This window comes from Drosophila tropicalis, unplaced genomic scaffold, assembly GCF_018151085.1.
Source record: "Drosophila tropicalis isolate 14030-0801.00 unplaced genomic scaffold, ASM1815108v1 contig_333, whole genome shotgun sequence".
Classification (NCBI taxonomy): domain Eukaryota; kingdom Metazoa; phylum Arthropoda; class Insecta; order Diptera; family Drosophilidae; genus Drosophila; species Drosophila tropicalis.
In genome coordinates, this window is record NW_027172791.1 from 232 (window position 1) to 23,346 (window position 23,115).

The 23,115-nt window shown below is 36.9% G+C and overlaps 1 long non-coding RNA gene and 1 pseudogene across 1 annotated transcript; both read left to right on the forward strand.

The window, feature by feature from the left end:
* Nucleotides 1-242: 242 nt before the first annotated feature.
* LOC137572495 (uncharacterized) lies at nt 243-1,047 on the forward strand (annotated as a pseudogene).
* Nucleotides 1,048-21,412: 20,365 nt separating this feature from the next.
* On the forward strand, nt 21,413-22,464 carry LOC137572496 (uncharacterized). Its single transcript, XR_011031674.1, has 2 exons — nt 21,413-21,643; nt 21,704-22,464. It is a non-coding gene; the product is annotated as an uncharacterized lncRNA (long non-coding RNA).
* Nucleotides 22,465-23,115: the final 651 nt, after the last annotated feature.

Genomic DNA, 23,115 nt, shown 5'->3' on the forward strand with positions numbered 1-23,115 from the left:
CAATTGTTACATAAATTATTCCCTTTTCCTAGCATCTTCTTTTTTATCTCACTTTCACTTTAAATATAAGTATAAATTTTCACTATGTAAACCGCGTGTTCGCAAAAACTTAACTCGGAAAATTTTGGCGTTCGGCAACATTGCAGTGTCACAGAGTTGCCACAGGGTCACACTTTGCATATTGCTACGATATTTATACGTCATATGTGAAAATATTTTTTTGAACATATTTGGAATAAAATTATGTGAACTCCAAATGTGGAAATAATGTGGTACTTGTCCATATAACACCTTGGCAATTGTTGTGGCCCGCTAAAGGAACGCAGGTAAGTCAACACAAATATATATATCATTATGATCCGATATCACTATAACTATATATTTTGATTCTAGGTTGTGGCCGCCGAGACTTTAAAATTCCTGGAGAACAACAACGCTTATGAGCCAATTGTGATGCATGGTTTCTCGGTGGGTGCATATCAGTTGGGCGAGATAATGTTGCAGATGTCAAGGGATATGGAACGTTATGGCAGCATATTGGATCGTTTCGTTTGCCAGATATGGGATAGTGCTGCCGATATTACGGAAATACCTGTGGGTCTGCCCAAATCCATATTTCCCAAGAACGCCCGGATGCAGAGTGCATTGAGAAATTATACGCTTTACCATATGAAGACATTCCATTCCACATATTCATTATATGAGATCGAGTCAAATGTTCCATTCGACTCTATTGAAGTCGCCAGCCCTGTTCTTTGTCTCCAAGGACGATCCAATCGGTCCACCATCATCGAATCATGCGGTGAGCAATTTACATTTCTAAATGGTTTAATAATTCTGTAACTAATTAACAAATCCTCATACTCAGGTCCGCGAGAATTGGGAGACAGCCGATATTACGGTCACTTTCAAGTGTTGGGATCATTCGCAACATGCTGCCCACTTCATGAAACATCGGGGATGAGTATCTGCAGATCTTGTTCCAGCATCTGGAGACATCGGGGGGTACTCGAGGCCATCGGAGTGCCAAAGAGGGCCAAATTGTAAGCGGCGACTCCTGTGAGACGGTGATAAAAAATGCAACGCGATTGATTGATTTTACTCCCTTTTTAGTTTCTAAGTTTCAAAAGATTTCAATTAATATTAGCACATTCATATATATATATATACATATGTATGTGTCTGCACCGATTTATATATGTGTGTATGTATGTGCATGTATTTTTGTGTGTATGTGTTTCTTAAGGCAGAATCTTGAAGCGACAGCGAATCCAGACTTTGTAGCATGTAACGTTGAATCTCACAAGGAGTGTTGAGCAGATGTTCGTGCATAGTGCTGGCCAAGTACGCGATAGGTTCGGCTAGGGTCAGGTCGGCTGGGAGTGGGTTATACGATAGAGATTAGCCAGAACTATAGTTACTCACATTCGATACAATTTTTAAAATTTTAAATTCGCGTACTTATGATATCCTATAGGCCTATCATGTAAACGCCCACCCTACCATGATCCTCGGGCCACGCCTGAATTGAGGATCCCTCCAACATATCTTACGGCCTCTTGTTATCTCTCAGTCGGTTGCATGGTTCCCCAAAATTTAACGATTATAGGGAGTTCATTTCAAAGAACAATAGTTTTATTAATTTCTAAACTTATGAACAAGGCAGGATTCATTTCCTAATTTAATTCATTCTTAATATCTCTTTCGGAAACAAACGAACTTAATATTATTCAGAATTAATGAAGTTAATATGTAGAGGTCCCTAAAGTAGTATTTGTTCTTTTGGGCTATTCAAGCTTATCTTCATACTTTGAAATCTTAAACTAAATACTGGTCGAAAAATAAGTTTGGATCTTATCCTCAATTTCATACTATATACGATGTAGCAATGCGGTTATCAAACATAATTATCTTACTCGTTAACTTGAGATTATGTTACAAAAACCAAATTGAATCAAATTTACAAAAAATCGAATCATATCAAACTGATGCCGGGAGAGAAAAAGGATAAGAATAACAACTACACGGTTAAATTTCCTAATAAATTCAAGTATTGGCAATGGCACCAACGTCCAACATATTCAAAGGCTCCAAAAACGAATAACCCGAATCAATTAATAAGTTTTTTTTTTTTTTTAAGGTTTGACTTACAGTTTTAGTCCAGCGGCGAAAGATCTTTCTTTTATGGTTAAGTACTCGCGATAATCATTGGCAGGACCGAGAGGCTCGAATGCATAGACACCATTAAATTTGAAGGGGCTTTTAAACGCACCCATCCTGATTATTTTACGGCTGCACTGCACAAAACCACGTGTTCTTTTTCGGAATGAGTCCGGTCAAAAATGGACAGAAAGGCGCAGGTTAAAACTTCCTTCGCTCAACGTTTCGTTAATTCATTGAGACTGAGTCCTCTTTCCTCAGTTGAAAAATCGGACTTGGCGGTCTACCACTCGTGCGTAATCTGCTACGTACTTGTGGTACCAGTCCCTAGTAGGAACAGGAGAATAAGCTACACGTCAAACAATTATAAATATATTTACCCTATGGAGAGCGACACCACAGCCACACAAATTTTGGAATAAATTTAATCCGATTGGAGCGGCGATAGCCAAAACGCCACAAAAAAAACGATGTTATTGGACGCGGAATTAATTTCTGCGATATTCTCTCCAATGCACTACCAGAAACTACACCAGAACCAAGTTGGGTGTTTTGTTGGGCAATCCTATGAAGGATGCAATTAAAAGGGTTATATTTTTTTCTTGCACGATACACGCGGTGGGTGCAGCAAAGATCGCCGTGAAGTTGGCAGCGAGGAGTGTAGCACCTCCGTCTCCTTTGGGAGTTGAGTTAAGAAAGAACGAGGCCACGAGTATTTTAATCTTTTAATTTTCCTTTCGCCAATATTCTTTAATCTAGGGATGAGCTTTAAGCCGATATCTCACCGATCGATACGTGACGACTTACGTGAATACGTAAGGTCATAAATTATCGATAACACTATGTACTGATTCGGATACTAAAAACAAGCTAAATGGGTTGTCTCCACGATTACCCATTTTCGGTTGCGTTTTCAAATTTTGAACGACAAGCGCATGTTACACACCTCCCCGACAAAATCATACTTTGGTGGTTGTTAAACATCAAAGTGGGATACCGCTTGGAATAAAGCAGATAATAAATAATGCCCTATTGTTTAATGTCTTTTGCATGGAATTTCCCTATCATTCTCCCTTGCATATCCTCTAGTTCGTAATAACTAGTTCCAATCCGCTGACGGACTCTGGCTTTTATAAACGTTGGAGCTAACTTGGCTGAGAAACCCTTTGCATAATTACTTAACTGAAAATTACGTCGGTACACTTCTTGACCTGGTTGAAATGACACGTCTCGACTTCTCAAATTATATGTTTTTCGTTGCGTTCATGCTGTTTTGCTACAGCCTTGATCGCCGTCTGACGAATTATTTCCAGAGAATCAGTACGGTCAAACTGAATAGATCTATCCTCTAATAGGTTTAAACTTCTTAACAGGGGGTAAGTTGCACCGTTCGTTATCATTTGTTGGCCAAAACATACACGGTACGGACTATTATTGATGGCCGAATGCCAACTGGATCTTAGCGCACATGCAACTGAACTAAGGTTTTCATCCCAATTGGTCTGATCTTTGTTCACATAAGACTTTATTGCAGCTAACACCGATCTATTTACCCGTTCGGACGCGTTTGCTTGTGGGGCATCCGCTGCGGTAAAGGAATGTCGAACGTTATACTTCTCCACCAGTGCTTTAAACTGATGGGATTTGAACTGAGATCCGTTGTCTGATACAACTACTTCGGGAATGCCAAAGCAATGGAACAATTCTGTTTCCAGATAGGTAATAACAGCATCTGCAGTAAATTTTCGAACAGCTTTTAAAAAAGGAAATTTAGTGAAATGATCGAGAACTACGAAGATCCCTATTTTTCCGAGTTTGCTTCTGGGATATGGGCCTAAAAAGTCTATGTATAATTTTTTGAAAAACCCTATATGTTTGCTCTGGTTTGGCCATTGGGGGACGCAAATAGGTGTTCGAATGCTTAGTAGTCTTACAAACAGAACAGTTCGCAATAAATTCCTTTACATCACCTATTAGGTTGGGCCAATAAAAATAGCGTCTGATCCGCTCCAGTGTTTTATTTATCCCACTGTGCGCCGCTAGGTGGTCTTCGTGATTTTGTTGGATCAAATCCAGAACTAACGATTTTGGAATCCAAAGCTTCCAGCACAGGTCATCCGCTACACGATCACCGGATGCGTGTTCTGATCGCCGATAAATGTATTTGTCTATAACCTTGACATCGGGTAGCTGGGATTGCTTTAATTGAATCTTAGCTTTTAAATCTTTATATTCATCAGCGTCGAAGGCGTCTGACGACAGATCGAAACCAGTTGCTAAGGTAATAGCTGATATATCATCAGTATGTACTCGGGATAAAGCGTCAGGAACTATATTTCGTGAGCCTTTCCTATGCATTATTTTAAATGAGAATCCTTGCAGTTTAAGTGCCCATCTCGCCAATCTAGAACTTAAGTCAACTTGCGTCATTAACCATTTTAGGGACGCGTGATCTGTAATAATAGAGAATTCTTGACCCTCAATATAAGCTCGAAATTTTTTTTACACATAGGACAGCCGCAAGGCATTCTTTTTCTGTTACGGAATAAGCCCTTTGACACTGATTTAGTTTTCGTGACATGAAGGCGATTGGCACTTCATTTTCTTCGTTATCGATTTGCATAAGTACACCTCCTACACCTGTATGACTAGCATCACAGTGTATAGAAAAAGGAGCGTTAAAATTAGGGCTATGTAGTACACAGAGAATATTTTAACCGATCAAATGCATTTTGTGCTTCTTCAGACCAAATGAATTTTCGTTTGTGCTTTAACGTGTCGGAAATGGGTGCGGCAATACCAGCATAATTTTTTATAAACTTATGATACCATCCCGTGAGACCTAAAAACCTACGTACTTGCTTTACAGACTTGGGCACTGGGAATTCTTGGATCGCTGACACCTTATCAGGGTCCGTCCTAATGGTTCCATTACCAATAACATGGCCAAGATATTTGACTTCTTTGAGACAAAAACTGCTTTTTCTCAAATTAATTGTAAGTCCCGCTAGGATTAGTCTATTAGCTAACTCAGATAATACTGAAATATGTCTCTCAAACTACTGAAAGGTCATCTAAGTATATAAAAATTTCATTTCGCAAACTTGGTGGTATCACTCGATCCATAAGTTTGGACATTGTTTGAGGGGCGTTTGACAAACCGAAGGGCATTACAGTAAACTGATAGAGAGGTCTTCCTGGTATGGTAAATGCCGTTTTCTCGCGGTCACTAGCGGCTAGCGGTATTTGCCAATAAGCATCCTTTAGATCAATACTTGAAATAAATTCTGCTTTCGGTAACCGACTCCGTCAATTAAAGGCATAGGATAAGCATTTTTAATCGTGACTTCATTAAGTTTTCGACTGTCAATACATAATCGAACTTTTCCTGGTTTGCGCACCAGTACAACAGGTGATGACCAGGGGCTATTTGATTCTTCTATTACCCCAAGGGCAAGCATACGATCTATCTCTTGGTACATTAATTTTTCTATGGCCGGAGATACAGCATAGTGCCGCTGTTTGATCGCTTTTGCATCACCTACATCAATTTCAAGTGACAGCCAGCTGGTTTTTCCTAATCCTTTTTCCTCGAAGGATGGAAACAATTGACTGGTTTTAAGTAAGTGTTTTTTCTGGGATTCGGATAATGACACATTTAATTCGTTATCGAGATTAATACAAGCTACGGTTGGTTCTTTTTCTTTATACGCCAAAAAGGCCGGTAACAAATTAAAGGCTCTCCAAAAGTTTATGCCTAAATAGAGATTCTGTGCCAGCGAGGGTACAACATAAAGAGTTATTGGTTTTTCGATTCCTCGAAAGCTAACAGAGGTAAGAGTCTTTCCTAGAATGGCTTGTTTTTGTCCATCTGCTGTGTGCACCATGGTTTTTACCGTCTTAAGGGGTAGCTATTCGTTGATAAATTCTGTCGCCAAATTTCCACCTACACAACTAATTGACGCTCCAGTGTCCATGAGACCCTTTAATTCTCTTCCAAAGAGGTTCACATCTGCGTACGACCGCCAATCAAGGGAATCATCTATTATCGAATCCAAAACCGCCGTTTTCTCTAATTTATGTTTTTTTTCTATATTGAATTAATCGCTTAATTCCTCGCATCTTTTTAGTATTTGCACATAGTGGAGATATAAACTCACGTAAGTGCATAGGAATAGTTGGGAGTTGTGACAAAGTTGGTTAGTGAGGAATTGTTCAGGGTTCCGGGTTCAGTTTGAGTGCACTTTTCGACAGTGCACGGCGAACTCCGTTTTTATACCATACCCCCAAGGGGAAAAAGGATATTTAAAAGGCCCCAAAATAAATGTAACAGGCAGAAGGAAGCTTCTCCGACCCTATAAAGTATATATATTCTTGATCAGGATGAACAGCCGAGTCGATCTAGCCATGTCCGTCTGTCCGTCCGTCCGTCCGTCCGTATGAACACGCAGATCTCGGAGACTATAAGAGCTAGAGCCACCAAATTTGGTATGTATACTCGTGTATTATGTACACTTACAGAGTTAATTGGAATTTCGGCCACGCCCCCTACGCCCCCAGGAATCACATAAAACTGTTTTTCTTAAAAAGTATGACAGCTAGAGACATCAAATTTAGTTTGTATATCCGATTAGTCAGCGAGCAGAAATGAATTGTTCAAACTTTTTGCCACGCCCCCTTACGCCCCCTGGAATCACACAAAACTGTTTTTCTTAAAAAGTATAATAGCTTGAGACATCAAATTTGGTTTATATGCTCGTTTAGTTAGCGCGCAGAAACTAATTGTTTAAACTTTTGCCACGCCCCCTTCCGCCCCCGGAATTTACATAAAACTAATTTTCTTAAAAACTATGACAGCTACCGACATCAAATTTGGTATGCAGACTAGTTTAATAGACGCGCAAAAACTGGCTATTTAAAAATTTTGCCACGCCCACTTCCGCCCCCGCAAATTAAACAAAACTGATTTTATCAAAAACAAACAAAGCTAAAGTCACCAAATTTAGTATGTATACTGGCTTAGTATGCGCGCAGAGTATATATATTTTCATATTTTGCCACGCCCACTTCCGCCTCCATAATTTAGAAAAAACCGATTTCCTCCTGTATTTTTTTGACTATCGCATTCAAATTCGGCAGACTAATTATTCTTATCTATTTCTATCAAACTACCAAATTTTATTGAAATCGGACTAGAAACATGCAAAATACGCGTATGAACGTATTTTACTAAGCGGTCCACAAGGCCAGAATTGGCCGTTGGCTAGTGGCGGCGCTAGAGTGCTCGTGTGTTCGTAGAGTGAGCGAGATAGCACATACTATGAAACATGTAAAAACAATTTAATAGACATACATTTGGTTTTCGCAATTTTAAATATTTCTTTCACCTGGTGTATGGTATACCCAAGTCGACGAGTCGACTTACTTGCTTCATTTTGATTACAAATGCTAGCCTGAGCGTGGAACCCCAGAGAACTTCGGCAAAAGCCGAACAGCGTAGAACCCCAGAGAGCGGCCGCAGTGTCGCTACACATCGAAAATAATTCAGTCTGCCACAGATCGCAGAACGATGAGCGCATGTCTGTGTCGCTGTGCTCTCGTTTTGCATATGTATGCGTACACTCGTCGGTACATGCTCAGGCTTCGTAGTGTGTGTGTGTGACGTGAAGTTGTACAACATCTCATTTCAATAGCTCCCTCAACCAAAATTTTTAATTTTCGACAAAAAAGCGACAATGCGAATAGGTAATGCCTCTGTGAAAAGAATATCAAGAAGTATTGGCATCAGCTTCGTATGTGTCAGGGTGGCTGTGCCGATAGAGTGCTCGCTTGGCGATCGGAATATCTCTGGTTCGAATCCCAACTCGATTATCGTTAATGAAGGTTTTTTTCTGTCTATTTTTTTATTCATATAAAAATAAATAAAAAAAATATAAACAAAAAAGAAAAAAAAAACAAAATAGAAATAAATAAAAAAATAAAAATAAACAAAAAGTAACCTTCATTAACGATAACCGAGTTGGGATTCGAACCAGAGATATTCCGATCGCCAAGCGAGCACTCTATCGGCACAGCCACCCTGACACATACGAAGCTGATGCCAATACTTCTTGATATTCTTTTCACAGAGGCATTACCTATTCGCATTGTCGCTTTTTTGTCGAAAATTAAAAATTTTGGTTGAGGGAGCTATTGAAATGAGATGTTGTACAACTTCACGTCACACACACACACTACGAAGCCTGAGCATGTACCGACGAGTGTACGCATACATATGCAAAACGAGAACACAGCGACACAGACATGTGTTCATCGTTCTGCGATCTGTGGCAGACTGAATTATTTTCGATGCGTAGCGACAGTGCTGCGAGCGAACGTTTTTCGCTCTCGCTGCGACCGCTCTCTGGGGTTCTACGCTGTTCGGCTTTTGCCGAAGTTCTCTGGGGTTCCAGACTCAGGCTAGCATTTGTAATCAAAAAAACTTGAGTTTGACGCATCTATGTATGTATTCTATGGTTAGTGCTAAAAGTTTAATTTTTAATTCCTGGAAAGACTTATAACTTGATAAGCTCTTGAGCCAATATCCACTCATTTGATTTCTGTTTCGACTTGCATAGGCTCAGTTTTTGTCATTCAATTGATGAAATATTTATCTTATTAGCAACTAATTTAAATTATTTTCAAAAACAAAAAGAAGCTTTAATGGCCTTTTAATATATGAAAGACCACAAGCCTTTATTGTCATGGCTATAAACTCTTTTATGTTTAACATATAATATTTATAACTAATCATTAAATAACTAATATTCATTAATGACCATAATCATTTGTTGAGTTTAACAAGGGGAACTTTAGATATGCGAATCACCGATTTGAATGAATTTTAGATATTTTAGATTGGCATACCTAAAGTTCCCCTTGTAAGTGGGAAACAAACAATTATATAATATCATAAGATAAGATATTAATAGTTATTCACATAAAGTCATCTTGTTCAAAAGAAATGAAAGGGAAATGTCTTCTGATGTAAGGTAAATTAAAGTATTTTATACCAAAACTAACAAGTTTAATTTAAATGTTTCTTTTTAATTACTTTCAATGTACTAATTCATTTAAAAATAAAGAAATTGAAGGGTCAAATTAGGACCTTTTTGTGAAGGATGTAACATTTCATTTAGCATTTCATTTTAGTTGTCATTCTATACGAATCTCTTCTTGAATCATTTTCGAAACCATTTGAAATCTTCATTAGTATTATTATTATTATTATTATAAGTATAGGATATAGTTTTAAACTATCAACCTAACTATATTTTACAAGCACTGGCAACTAAGGCCTTCGGCTTAGACGAAAACTACATCCATACACTAGCCTGGGATTCGAACCCGGATCCTCGTTGTTCAGTTGCTCAAATGACTGGGTCACTTAGACAACTCGTCTACCGAGGACTGCTGAAATCTTCATAAACGAGCTTTTTATACCCTTGCAGAGGGTATTATAAAATTGGTCAGATGTTTGTAACGCACAGAAGGAGACGTTTCCGACCCCATAAAGTATATATATTCTTGATCAGCATGAGAAGCTAAGTCGATATAGCCATGTCCGTCTGTCCGTCTGTCCGTCGGTGCGTACGCGTTTTACTCAGCCATCTTAAGAGCTATCGGGATGAAATTTTTTTGGGAGCTTTTTTTTTACCCGGGTGAGATAAAGTATGAAAATCTTTGGGATCGGACTACTATATCATATAGCTCTGGAACAAAAATTTTTGCAAAAATTGGAGTATCCCCATGAAATTTACCAATATAATAGAATTTGATATAAAATCTCAGATCCCAAAATTTGACCCCTGATCGGATAAATAGAACACAAGTTACAGTCTATATAAATCGGTTCAATCGCTGCCGGCAGCTCTGCTTGCTGCCTACTACGTCACCATCTGTTAACAGAGCACATGCATACACACACAGACGCAACGCTACATAAACTGTATGTGTATGCGTGCGTTGCTTTGCTTAGGGAATGAGGGAAGAAGAAGAACAAATTGTACATAGTATGAAGAGTAAAATTGTTTTGTTTGTACATATATTAATGAATTGAGTTGCAGAAAACAAATTTTGAACATGTGAAATTATTATTGTCAAGGACTGCAAGGGTATATAAACTTCGGCATAGCCGAATTTAACTTCTTTGATATTTATTCTAAATACAGAGTCATTTGACTCTTTTTGAATAAATTAGATCTTATTCCTTGTTTTAATCAGTTTCGACTCCTTTTAGTGTCATAATTTTTTGTCATAATCCTTTATATAAAACAGATTTCTAGCATATGAAAGAGTATTTGCTTAAAGTATTAAAATAATCTGCTTTTTTTTTAAATTGGCCTCAATGTATCATAATTGAATAAAATTTTTGAAACATGGTGATTTCGGATAAAACAATCTTCCAAATGGTTGATGGTTGGGAAAGAAATAATATATGAGAATATATAGTCAAAAGATATTTTTCACATAATAGAAAAAGAAAAGCAGAAAATATTTATAGTCTGCTAATTAAAATAATATAATCTAAAAAAAAGTAACTTCTTTATTTCTAATTTCTTTCTTTCTTTGTCTCTTTCTTTCTATCTTTGTTGTGCCCTTAAGCATTACTTTTTAATTGGCATTAAAAAAAAGTAGTGAACTTTTTTTGAAATTAAATAAAAAGTTGATTTCGTCATTACTCTTTTAATTAGTGGACTAAAATTTATTCATTACATAATTAAGAACGACTTGGCTTAATGCCCGAATGGTCACATATTTTGTAGTTTAAAATAACTTGAAAATGTTTAAATATCACAATCTATTCAACCCCAAAAATATGATAAAAACTATATTATCGATTCAGGGTAGAAGAAATCTCAAAAAACATAAGCTTTTCTTTCAAAAAGGACATTCATAGATGAACTGATTGACTTCAAGTAAATAGTTTATCATATTCAGATCTTAACTTCAAAATCGCTTTAGTCTTGGAATTAATTTTGAACAATTATGGAAATTTTGTCACATTTTTTAATAAATAAAAATAATTATTAAGAAAAAGCATTAGAGATTAAAACAAGGTCAGCTAATCTTCTGTTAGATGTTATTGTTAATATTTTTAAGGATCAGCAATTCCAATTTTAAAATTTTCCTTTGTTTTGGCCTACAAAAAATTGGCAATTCACAACATATGTCTATCCATATTTGAGCCTTTCATCCCACAACCCACCACCCACTAACCCAAAGACCCACACACCCGCACACACACACACACACACACAAGAAGGCCATACAAAACAGAGGCAAATGACATGCATTCAAGCAGAAGATTGCGCAATATGCGATTTTTATGTATTTTAGTGTTTTTAGAAGGCACCGTGCAAATAGGTGGAAAAATCTAATTTTCCAAAAAGTCATGCAAATTTTCATATGCCAAAATGTCATGCTGTGGTCATAATGGTGCGGGAGGTTGAGTGGGCGGTAGTGGAATGTGGGTGCTGTTGTTGGTAGCAATTTTGGAGGTCGTTAAACATTTATGACTAAGCCATTCAAAGATAAGGCCCAGTAAATAAAGCAAACATTTGACCTCAAAAGCAAAACAAATGAGTCTTAAGTACTCACTGACAATTGTTTATAATTATAATTTTGCATTTGTTGTTGTTGGCATTTGTTGTTGCTGTCTTGGGTTGTTTGGTAGCAAAATGCAGACATTTAATATGTAGGTAATTTTAATGCAACTGCTGACAACAACAACACAAAAAACGAGATCTCAAGTTGAAGATGAATGCGATTCGTGAAATTCCAATGAAGAAATCACAAGTCACGATTCCCCATTCTCTCCATATGAGCCGCTAGCTCCAGTGGCTCCTTGTCCCCTTCCCTCTGCCAACCATTCAAACAAAATTGCAAGGCTGCTGCCAATTGACACTAAGAAAATCTGTCTCCCTTCCTCTCGTTCCACTGTTGTGGTATGTGGGAAAGTATGTCCAAATTGCAACATCTTCTTGTCTTCTGTCACTCTTTGCGGGAAAGTTGTGGGCGTGTCTGAGCCCCATTGAGACGCATAATCTGTGATTCTGTTTCGATGACACCAAATTGTTTTTTTTTTTTTAGAGTTTTGTAACTTTTGCGAGTCGCAAAGTCATCCTCATTATGGGTTTTTGTTTCGTATTGTAAACAATTAAAAGACATCATTTTTTTAATGATCTAAGGTTGTCGTTCGAAAGTAAATGTAAATTGTTATGCCATGGCATAAATAGGAAACAAATATTTGCAATAAAACGAGTTTAAATTTGGTCTCAATTGCTTGACTCGGGCATCTTAGATAGCTGGGCTAAAAGTTCGACAAAAGTGGAGTGATTTCTGAAGCGTTTTTTAAGGAATTTTAGCTAAATGGTCTACAATAGAAAGGATAAACTGATATGATATAGGCAAATAACCATAAGTATGTGTTTATTAATAGACTAAAGGCCTCAAAACTATTGAATTTTTATTGTGTATTCATTTAAACCTAATCAAATATTTATTTTATCTAAAGAAATTTACATAAATGGCAAAAAATTTGAAAGGGATTGAAATGTATAACAGAAGAGCGAACAATATAATTCTATAATTCTACTTTCTAGTTAAAAAATTAATTACAAACAAATTTCTTAGCTCAACCTCAAAACTTGTGGCACTAGAAGTTTTCAATGTAGTTTTAAGATGTGAAGTATTACACTTATAGAATTAAAATTTGTCTAAATATATTCCTAGCATCAAATCTAAAGTAGTTAATCATAATTCCCTTACGCTATTGAATAATCGAACTTGTCTCAAAGGAAGTGTCAAATCAACCCAAAAAATAAGCGATTAGGACCCCAAATGAATAATTTATGCTCCCTCCTCTCTCTCTCCCTTTGTGTTTCTTCCCCTGTCTGCCCCTTTCCCTGGCAGAAGGATGCGAAGTTGATGTTGTAGCACATTCACACAGTCACGAAGGACTGCAGCATCGTCCACAGGCTTGGTCAAAGCCAAATGAGTGCTGGTGCCATAAAATGAGGCAAAACCCTGACTACTAACCGCTTTAGATTAAGTACTAGACTAAGAATAGACAACTTCTTGTTTGGCTTTAAGAGAAGATTCAACAAACACATCAAACATATACAAAAACATTATTTTATCTATCTTTTGACCATATGTATGTTCTTTGAGTTCATCTGACTTACTATATATGTATATGCACATATCTACTTAGGAATGTATCTGTATATCTCTTCTTGTGCAGTCTCTTAAATTCCATCCAAATTTGTATTTCCAATGCCTCAAATTATTACACAAATATCATTATTAGGATACAATTTTTTAAATAATAAATTGAGATAAAAGAAAACTTGAGTAATTGCTTCCAATTCCACTCAATAGCTGGCAATTTTATTTAGAAAAAAAATATATATATATTTATCGATCAAAAACATTTATGTTCTTAAACAAGAAAGTAATAACATGGCTAAAAACAAATTCTTTTGATTTAAGCGAGTAAAAATTCTCAAAATTTCCTAAAAATCCCTTAAGCACTTGAAAATGTCTATATTAAAGAATTTGCTAATTTTTCAATCAAAATAGTTTGTACTCGATGGCAAATAAGAAAATCTAAAGATCATTTGTTTAGCACATCTCTTAAGGGCTATTTTAACAAAAACTAGCACTTTTGCTATACTTCTAAACTAAAAAAAGGTAAGAAACCGAGTCAAAAGATCATACAACGAATTGGGATTGAAGTTTAGCTACAATTCGACATTAAACAAAGGCTTCTTAAAGGTATCTTTGTTAAAAACTATTTAGCTATATTCTTTTTTTAAGAAATTGCTTAAAAATTTGAATGTTGAACATTACAAAAGAAAAGCTTCAAAATAGAGAAACCTAACAACATTAATAATATTTTTTACACTGAATTCACAATTGTCCTAAGCCAATATTAAGCAGATTAAAAGAAAGTTAACCTGATCTAAGCTAAATAATAATTATTGATCACAGCACAAGTAAAGGAAAAGTTCTGTTTTGAGAAAAGTCTTTTATCCTTGCAGGATATTCACCTTGAGTTTTAAAACAAACGAAACACGAACTCGCTTCTTTTACACAAATAATTCAATTGGCAATTGAATTGTTTTATTTAGCTTTTCGTGTGTAAAGACAACCGCACGCAACGCTTCACTTTTACCAACTGAACGCACTGACGATCGGATCAGCCAGTTTATAGCTTGTCCCCAAATAACAAAAGCAACAACTACAACTACTTACAGTGGTTGCCGTTCGATGGAGGCTCCGCTCAAACCAAGTATGACTAGTTGTTGCCCACATGTGTGTGTCTGTGTTTGTTTGTTTCTTCTTTGGGGACGCCTCACGCAGTTTTGCTCTTTGGCCACAAGTTGTGGCCAGTTGCTAGCTTGTTGTTAATTGAGTTATGGCCAGGTGAATTGTTTATAAAAATAAAGAAAAACGAAAAATGAGAATTTGCAACTGTGTCAGTAAGTGAAGTTGGAAATGCATGCGAGAGACCAACATGTTGGCTTTACGACAAGTTCGTTGCTTCAGTCTTTCGTTTTGCTTCAATTTGTAAAAATTTTACAAAAAACTGACAAAAAATCATTAAGTCATTTAACAACCGTTATTGATTATTTGTTGCTTGTGTTTTTGATTTTATTTTAATTTGCCCCTCGTTTTGTTTATAATTTTTGCGGCCCACGGCCAATGAAATTTTTGAGTCCCAAGAGCAAATATTTAATTTTTGTTTATTTTTTTTTTTTCCTGCCTTCGATACATTTATGTAAGTTATCCAACAAAGCATACAAAAACGGTGTCAATAAAATCAATTAGTTTCTTTTTTTCAATTTGCTTCCGGCATAATTTGCTCATCATCGTACGTCAAAAGGTGTAAAAGCAAAACCACCAGCAAAAAAAAAAAAATAATAATAATATATAAGTTAATAACTATATAGCTATGGATTGAATTACCCCCTCTCACACTCTCTCTTTTTCTCTTTTTTAGGCCTATTTGAGGTCGAGCAGAAGGCTTCACTTGATTATATTGATTAATTGATTTAGTTTTTTGAATCTTTCGTTCGTTTGCATTGAAACCATAATTAAAAAGTTGGTCAATATGGGCGGGTAAGTTATTTAATTAGAAAATTTATGATATTTATTTCAAATTATTGAGTGTAAACTATCAAGAGGGTTCCACCAAAGTCACATTTTTAGGCTTTTTCCTCTTTTTTTAGCATTCTCCTTCTAGTTTGCATGGAAATGTTGTATCTTAAAAGGCCAAAATAGACTCTAGATGCAAACAATAACGAACAGGATGAAATCCAAAATTTAAGAAGCCTTTGGAGGATTCTTTGTACAGAAATTATTTCGAAAAGTTGATTTTCACTTAAAGTTCGATTTGGGAAAAACTCAAAAATGGCTCATCCAAATGCTCAAAATATAATTAGTTGGATATACATATTAAAATGGCTATAAAAGAAAGATGCTACCTATTTTTTTATACCCTTGCATAAAGGTATTTAATTTTGGTCACAAGTGTGCAAAGCATAGAAGAAGCATCCATGACCATATAAAGTACATGCATAATATATTCTTAATCAGCAGACGAGACGAATTCATATATCAATGTCCGTCTGTCCGTCCTGTCGCGTGGAAAGAACTCGAATTCCTCCTACACCTGAAGAGCTACCGCGTTGAAATTTTGCATGTAGGCTTGTATATACTGGATTCAGCCGGATCAGACCACTATATCATAATATCTAATCAATAATGCAATAACTGGGCGTTTGTGTGCCAAAGTCTTAGTATGATGATGATCCATCTCTTAGGACTTTTCAACTATCAATTGGTTTTTATAGCTTAGGATTTAATATCCTATTTTTACCTATCGCCTAAAGTATAATATAACAACTCTATAAGGTTATGTGTGGTAGATGGATATATTTGGAAGTCCCACATAAACCAATGGCGGTCCGTAATGTTGTAGGATTTATAAATCAGCGAAGGCTCTTTTCTCTTAAGATGTACTTGTTTTAAGCCAGGTATTCTTAATGCCGATTAACCTAAATTAACTGCCTGAATTGCCTATGCGGTTCATTCCGAACACCCACTAAACCTCAAGTAATAAAAGTATTCCACCTGGTTGCTTAGCGTTTCAATTCTTTTATTTATGAAATCAAAACTCTTAGTGTCAAGCTCCTTCATATCCTCAAATTAGATGTCATCCATATGAAGAAAGTGATTTCTTTACAACAACCACAAATTATGATCATATACAGAATTCTAGTTACTCCAGATGAGTTTTCATCGCACATGTGCAGAAAGATATTCCCGTTGACTTGCTCTAAAAAGGTACTCCTCCGGACCATTAACAATGTGCTCGTTGGTTTTACAAGTTCCTCCTGACTGAATCATCTGCTGGGGTCAACTTTGATGCCTCGGTTGAAAGTAAACACGCTCCACTCCACAATCATCAGTTGAGTTGCAATGCCAAGCAGACATCGACACAATTGTCCATCAAAATGACCATCTCGAAGACCAGTAACCCCACTGCTACAATGCACCTTAACGAAACACCATAGTTGGAGAAACGCTTGGGGCGCCACCAGTTTGGCACAAGTTGAACGTCAGGAGATAATCAATGAGGACAAACAAAAGACCTCAATGAGGTCAGATTGCACAAACTATGGAAGAAGTCATAGAAAACCGATTCCATTAATGTATCATTGCATTCGGCCAGCAACACGGTTGAACTAGTTTGATTAAATCCATAGACGATGCAGTGATCAATCCACCAACGCCCAGAAGGAATCACAGGACAACGCTTGGGCTATGAACTTCCACTCCACCGGAAAAGAAGATTTCCAAACCTTGTGGCGATACTGCTGATCCAGGAATAGTCGTGATCCTAACAATATTATCTGATGATGAAAGTTCCTCATACAAATATAAGCAAATGTATTTATTTGCTTATATTTGTATGAAGAACTATCATCATCAGATAATATTGGTAGGATCACGACTATTCCTGGATCAGCAGTATCGCCACAAGGTTCCATCTGATGATGATGAAGGCAAATCTACAAATCGCTCCAAAGTGGTCAATGAAGAGGATGAAGCCAAACTAATGGAAGTTATGCACGAGTTGACTGCTTTAAGTCGAGTTAAGTTGTTTCACGTTTTATGCACAAGAGTCGGTTATTTTGTGTTTCCAAAGTTTTTCAAGTTTATAAATTTTGTGTTTACAGTTGTGTAGAGCAATGTTTTAATACTAATGTGTAAAAATTATTATTTTTTGTTCCAGAAAAACTAGTGTTGATGTTGATAAGATTCAGACTAAACTGAAATGAAAAGTCTCTCTCTCTCCGATGTAGGGAAAAATAAAGCGAACTGCCGAAGCAAGGCCTCCTTGATTTTTTTTTTTTTTAAATATTCAGTAGACTTAATTTAAGAGTAATCGAAATACTCAAGTGACATTTATTCCGATGATATTCCGATTTAAAGGCGGAAAATTTTAAAAATGTACAAAATTTGTATCAAGATTCATCGCTTTAAGATGTCGCTGAATGATTCGACATTAATGAAAACTTAATATTTATAAAATTGAAGCTCATTTACTTTATTTCAATATTTATAATTGACTTCAATTAAATCATACAATATTAAGTTATTGGATTTTCGATTTAACTCAACGAAGAACTGCTTTGTAAATCTTTGCCGCCTAATTGCAAAAAGGGTATATTAATTTTAGTCAGAAGAATAGAAGGAAGCATTTCCGACCATATAAAGTATATATATTCTTGATCAGCACGACGAGACGAGCCATGTCCGTCCGTCCGTCTGGATCAACGCAAACTCCTCCTAATTTCGTCCCTAACTCTGGCCTATCAGAACGTACGGGGACTAAAGTCTAAACTGTCTAGACTCTATGTAGATAGTATAGCCTTTGACTTTCATATTCTTGCCTTTACTGAGACTTGGCTGAAGCCTGATATTGCTGATGCTTTAATTTTGCCCTCAAAATATTTAATATATAGACATGATCGGACTATCCGTAATGGTGGTGGCGTTTTGATCGCTGTTGACTCGGCGTTCTCGTCTCAAATTGTCCAGTCCTCCAATCAGGAGATTGAATTTGTTTGTGTTAAAATTTCGTTTAATTCTTTTTCTGCCTATATTACTTGTTCGTATATTCCACCACAGTCCGACTTGGCAGTATACACTCACCATTTGGAAGCTATTCAACTTATATCCTCATATCTCTCTGACAAAGACTTGCTCGTTGTTCTGGGAGATTTTAATTTACCTGAGATTGCCTGGACCCTCTCATTTGATTCTTTATTACTGTTGCCCTCCTTGTCACATTGTTTCATAGATGGTCTGCTTGAGTTGTCCCTAACTCAAATAAATCCTGTCCGGAATAGTCGTAACAGATCACTAGATCTGGTATTTGTGTTGGATTCTTCCAACAGCGATATTTCCAGGACTGATCCCTTAGTTATCCCCGAAGACAACTTTCATCCAACTTTGGATATAACCATTGACCTTCCTTTTCGTGTTATGTCTCAACATAATAACTCGATGCCTCCAACCCGATGTTTTCGAAAGACAAACTTTACTAAACTTAAAAAACTTTTGTTAACTAATGATTGGACATATCTGTATACTTGCACGGATATGGACTCGGCCATTTCTGTCTTCTATAAAACTCTTGAGTCGTTCTTTGATGTTTGTGTCCCGCGTGTGACTCTAGGATGGTCTGATAGACCTGCTTGGTTCTCACGTGAGTTATGTAACTTGAAGAACGTAAAATCGAGATGTTATAAAAGATTTAAAAAATCCGGTAAAGCATCGGATTTTTCCCTATATGTAGTTGCTCGATCAAATTTTATGGTGCTGAATTCACAGTGCTATAAGGATTATCTTCAGCGATGTAAACTCAGGTTTTCTCGCGATCCTAAGCAATTTTATAAACTTGTAAATGTTAAACGTAAGACATCGGTGCACCCGTCTTACTTGTCTTTCGAAAACAATAAAGCTGACAATGATCAGGCAATTGCCGACATGTTTGCTGATTTTTTCAAAACAACTTATTGCTCTTCGATTTATCAAGCAAATCCTCCTTATCCTCATCACTTGCAATCGTCTAATTGCATTTTAGACCCTGTGTTTGATGAAAGTTCGGTTCTTAGCGTGCTCAGTTCCGTCAAACCAATATATGCACCTGGCCCTGATGGAATTCCAGGCTGCGTATTAAGGTTTTGCGCGGAGGCCCTATGTAAGCCAATACTTAAGTTGTTTACACTGTCCGTCACATCTTCCGCCTTCCCGCCTATCTGGAAGGAATCATATATTATTCCTCTTCATAAAAAGGGGAAGAAGTCCGAAGCCTCCAATTATAGGGGTATTTCTAAATTGTCTGCCATACCCAAAGCATTTGAGAAAATAATAACACCTCAATTGCAGCATTTCTGTAGTTCAATCATTTCGTCATCCCAACATGGGTTTAAAAAACGTAGATCGACAACTACTAACCTATTAGAATTTACATCTCACTCAATCAAAGGGTTCAAGATTGCCGTGCAAACTGACGTCATTTATACTGACTTCAGCAAGGCCTTTGACTCCGTTAATTATACTCTGCTTCTATATAAATTAAACGCACTTGGCATCCCCAGCCTTTTGCTAGATTGGATTCTTCAATATCTTTCTAAGCCTACACAAAAGGTCCTCTTTAAGTCTTCATTTTCTAAGACCATCCAAGTGACCTCTGGAGTACCTCAGGGTAGTCATTTGGGTCCATTGCTATTCACTCTTTTTATAAATGATCTTCCATTGGTAGTGTCACATTCTCGGGTGCTTATGTACGCGGATGATGTCAAGCTTTACCTCAGTTTTAAAGACATATCATCTTCTAGCCTACTTCAATCGGATCTTAATGATCTTCAGAGTTGGTGTGAAACAAACCTATTAAACCTTAACGGCTCTAAATGTAAAGTTATGTCTTTTTATAGATGCACTCCATACTTAGCAACTTATTATCTTAACGACACTGCCTTAGAGCGGTTAGATATTATCAATGATTTAGGTGTTCTTATGGACCATAAATGAACTTTTAATCCTCATATTTCTGCTACAGTTAGTAAAGCTATGAATGTTCTTGGGTTTGTGAAACGATGGTCAAAAGAGTTTGACGATCCGTACACAACCAAAATTCTGTACACTTCTTTAATCCGTCCTATCTTAGACAACGGATCTTGCATATGGTCACCTCAATATGAGATGCACCAAAGTAAAATTGAATCTGTTCAAAAGCAATTTCAGCTTTTTGCTCTTCGCGGTCTAAATTGGGATTGCAATGTCAATTTGCCATCATACTCCAGTAGGCTTCTTTTAATCAATCTTCCTTCTTTAATTAATCGTAGACTAATGCTTGGTGCTATCTTTATTCATAAACTTTTAATAGGTGAAATAGACTCTCCTGAGCTATTGAACCAGTTAAACCTATCTGTACCCCGTAGACCTACTAGAAATTTTATTCCTCTATCCTTAAAACACTGTAGCTCCAACTATTCTTTGCATGAACCTTTTCGAGTCCTATGTTCTGATTACAATCTTCTGTATCCCGTAATTAGATCAGAAGCCTCTCTTTCCCTTGTGAAAACTTCTATTTTAGCACATTTAGCTCGTAATTAGCTGTAGTTAATCATATTTTTAATTGTTTGTCCGTTTTATTTGTATTTGTCCACGCGATCGTGCCGTCCGATATGCGGCTGCGCCCCACGGTCGGTCGGGCGGGAGGTGGACAGCGCTCTGCTTGGGCTCGCGCGAAACAGGCTATGTCCTGGTGTCGTATGGGCCACTTGAACGTACTTCGCATTGTACGCGTCAACGTCCAGACAATATAGACCGTAAGAGCTGCAGAGCTGAAATTTGCATGTAGGCTTCTTTATACTGCAGGGGTATTATATCTCGGATTCAGCCGGATCGGACCACTATATCATATAGCTCCCAAAAATGACCACAGTGGACATTTTCGATTACTCTTAAATTAAGTCTACTGAATATTTGAAAAAAAAAACCATCAAGGAGGCCTTGCTTCGGCAGTTCGTTTTTTCTACATCGGAGAGGGGAGACTCTTTATTTCAGTTTATTCTGAATCTTATCAACATCAACACTAGTTTTTCTGGAACAAAAAATTAAACAAAAATAATAATTTTTACACATTAGTATTAAAACATTGCTCTACACAACTGTAAACACAAAATTTATAAACTTGAAAAACTTTGCAAACACAAAATAACCGACTCTTATGCATAAAACGTGAAACAACTTAACTCGACTTAAAGCAGTTAACTCGTGCATAACTTCCATTAGTTTGGCTTCATCCTCTTCATTGACCACTTTGGAGCGATTTGTAGATTTGCCTTCATCATCATCAGATGTATGTATTTATTTGCTTATATTTGTATGAAGAACTATAATCATCAGATAATATTGGTAGGATCACGACTATTCCTGGATCAGCAGTATCGCCACAAGGTTTGGAAATCTTCTTTTCCGGTGGAGTGGAAGTTCATAGCCCAAGCGTTGTCCTGTGATTCCTTCTGGGCGTTGGTGGATTGATCACTGCATCGTCTATGGATTTAATCAAACTAGTTCAACCGTGTTGCTGGCCGAATGCAATGATACATTAATGGAATCGGTTTTCTATGACTTCTTCCATAGTTTGTGCAATCTGACCTCATTGAGGTCTTTTGTTTGTCCTCATTGATTATCTCCTGACGTTCAACTTGTGCCAAACTGGTGGCGCCCCAAGCGTTTCTCCAACTATGGTGTTTCGTTAAGGTGCATTGTAGCAGTGGGGTTACTGGTCTTCGAGATGGTCATTTTGATGGACAATTGTGTCGATGTCTGCTTGGCATTGCGATTCAACTGACGATCGCGTAGTGGAGCGTGTTTGCTTTCAACCGAGGCATCAAAGTTGACCCCAGCAGATGATTCAGTCAGGAGGAACTTGTAAAACCAACGAGCACATTGTTAATGGTCCGGAGGAGAACCTTTTTGGAGCAAGTCAACGGGAATGTCTTTCTGCACACGTGCGATGAAAACTCATCTGGAGTAACTAGAATTCTGTATATGATCATAATTTGTGGTTATTGTAAAGAAATCACTTTCTTCATATGGATGACATCTAATTTGAGGATATGAAGGAGCTTGACACTAAGTGTTTTGATTTCTTAAATAAAAGAATTGAAACGCTAAGCAACCAGGTGGAATACTTTCATTACTTGAGGTTTAGGGGGTGTTCGGAATGAACCGCATAGGCAGTTCAGGCAGATAATTAAGGTTAATCGACGTTCTGTGAATACCTGGCACCTGGCTTAAAACAAGTACATCTTAAGAGAAAAGAGCCTTCGCTGATTTATAAATCCTACAACATTACGGACCTCCATTGGTTTATGTGGGACTTCCAAATATATCCATCGACTACACATAACCTTAAAGAGTTGTTATATTATACTTTAGGCGATAGGTAAAAATAGGATATTAAATCCTTCTAAGCTATAAAAACCAATTGATAGTTGAAAAGTCCTAAGAGATGGATCATCATCATACTAAGACTTTGGCACACTAACGCCCAGTTTTTGCATTATTGATTAGATATTATGATACAGTGGTCTGATCCGACTGAATCCAGTATATACAAGCCTATATTCAAAATTTCAAGGCTTTAGCTTTTCAGGTCTAGGAGGAATTCGCGTCGATCCACGCTTCTGGACGGACAGACGGACATGGCTATATGAATATATATACTTTATAAGGTCGGAGATGCTTCCTTCTATTCTTTGCACACTTCTGACCAAAGTTAATATACCCTTTATGCAAGGGTATAAAAAGTCACAGCTTCGTTTT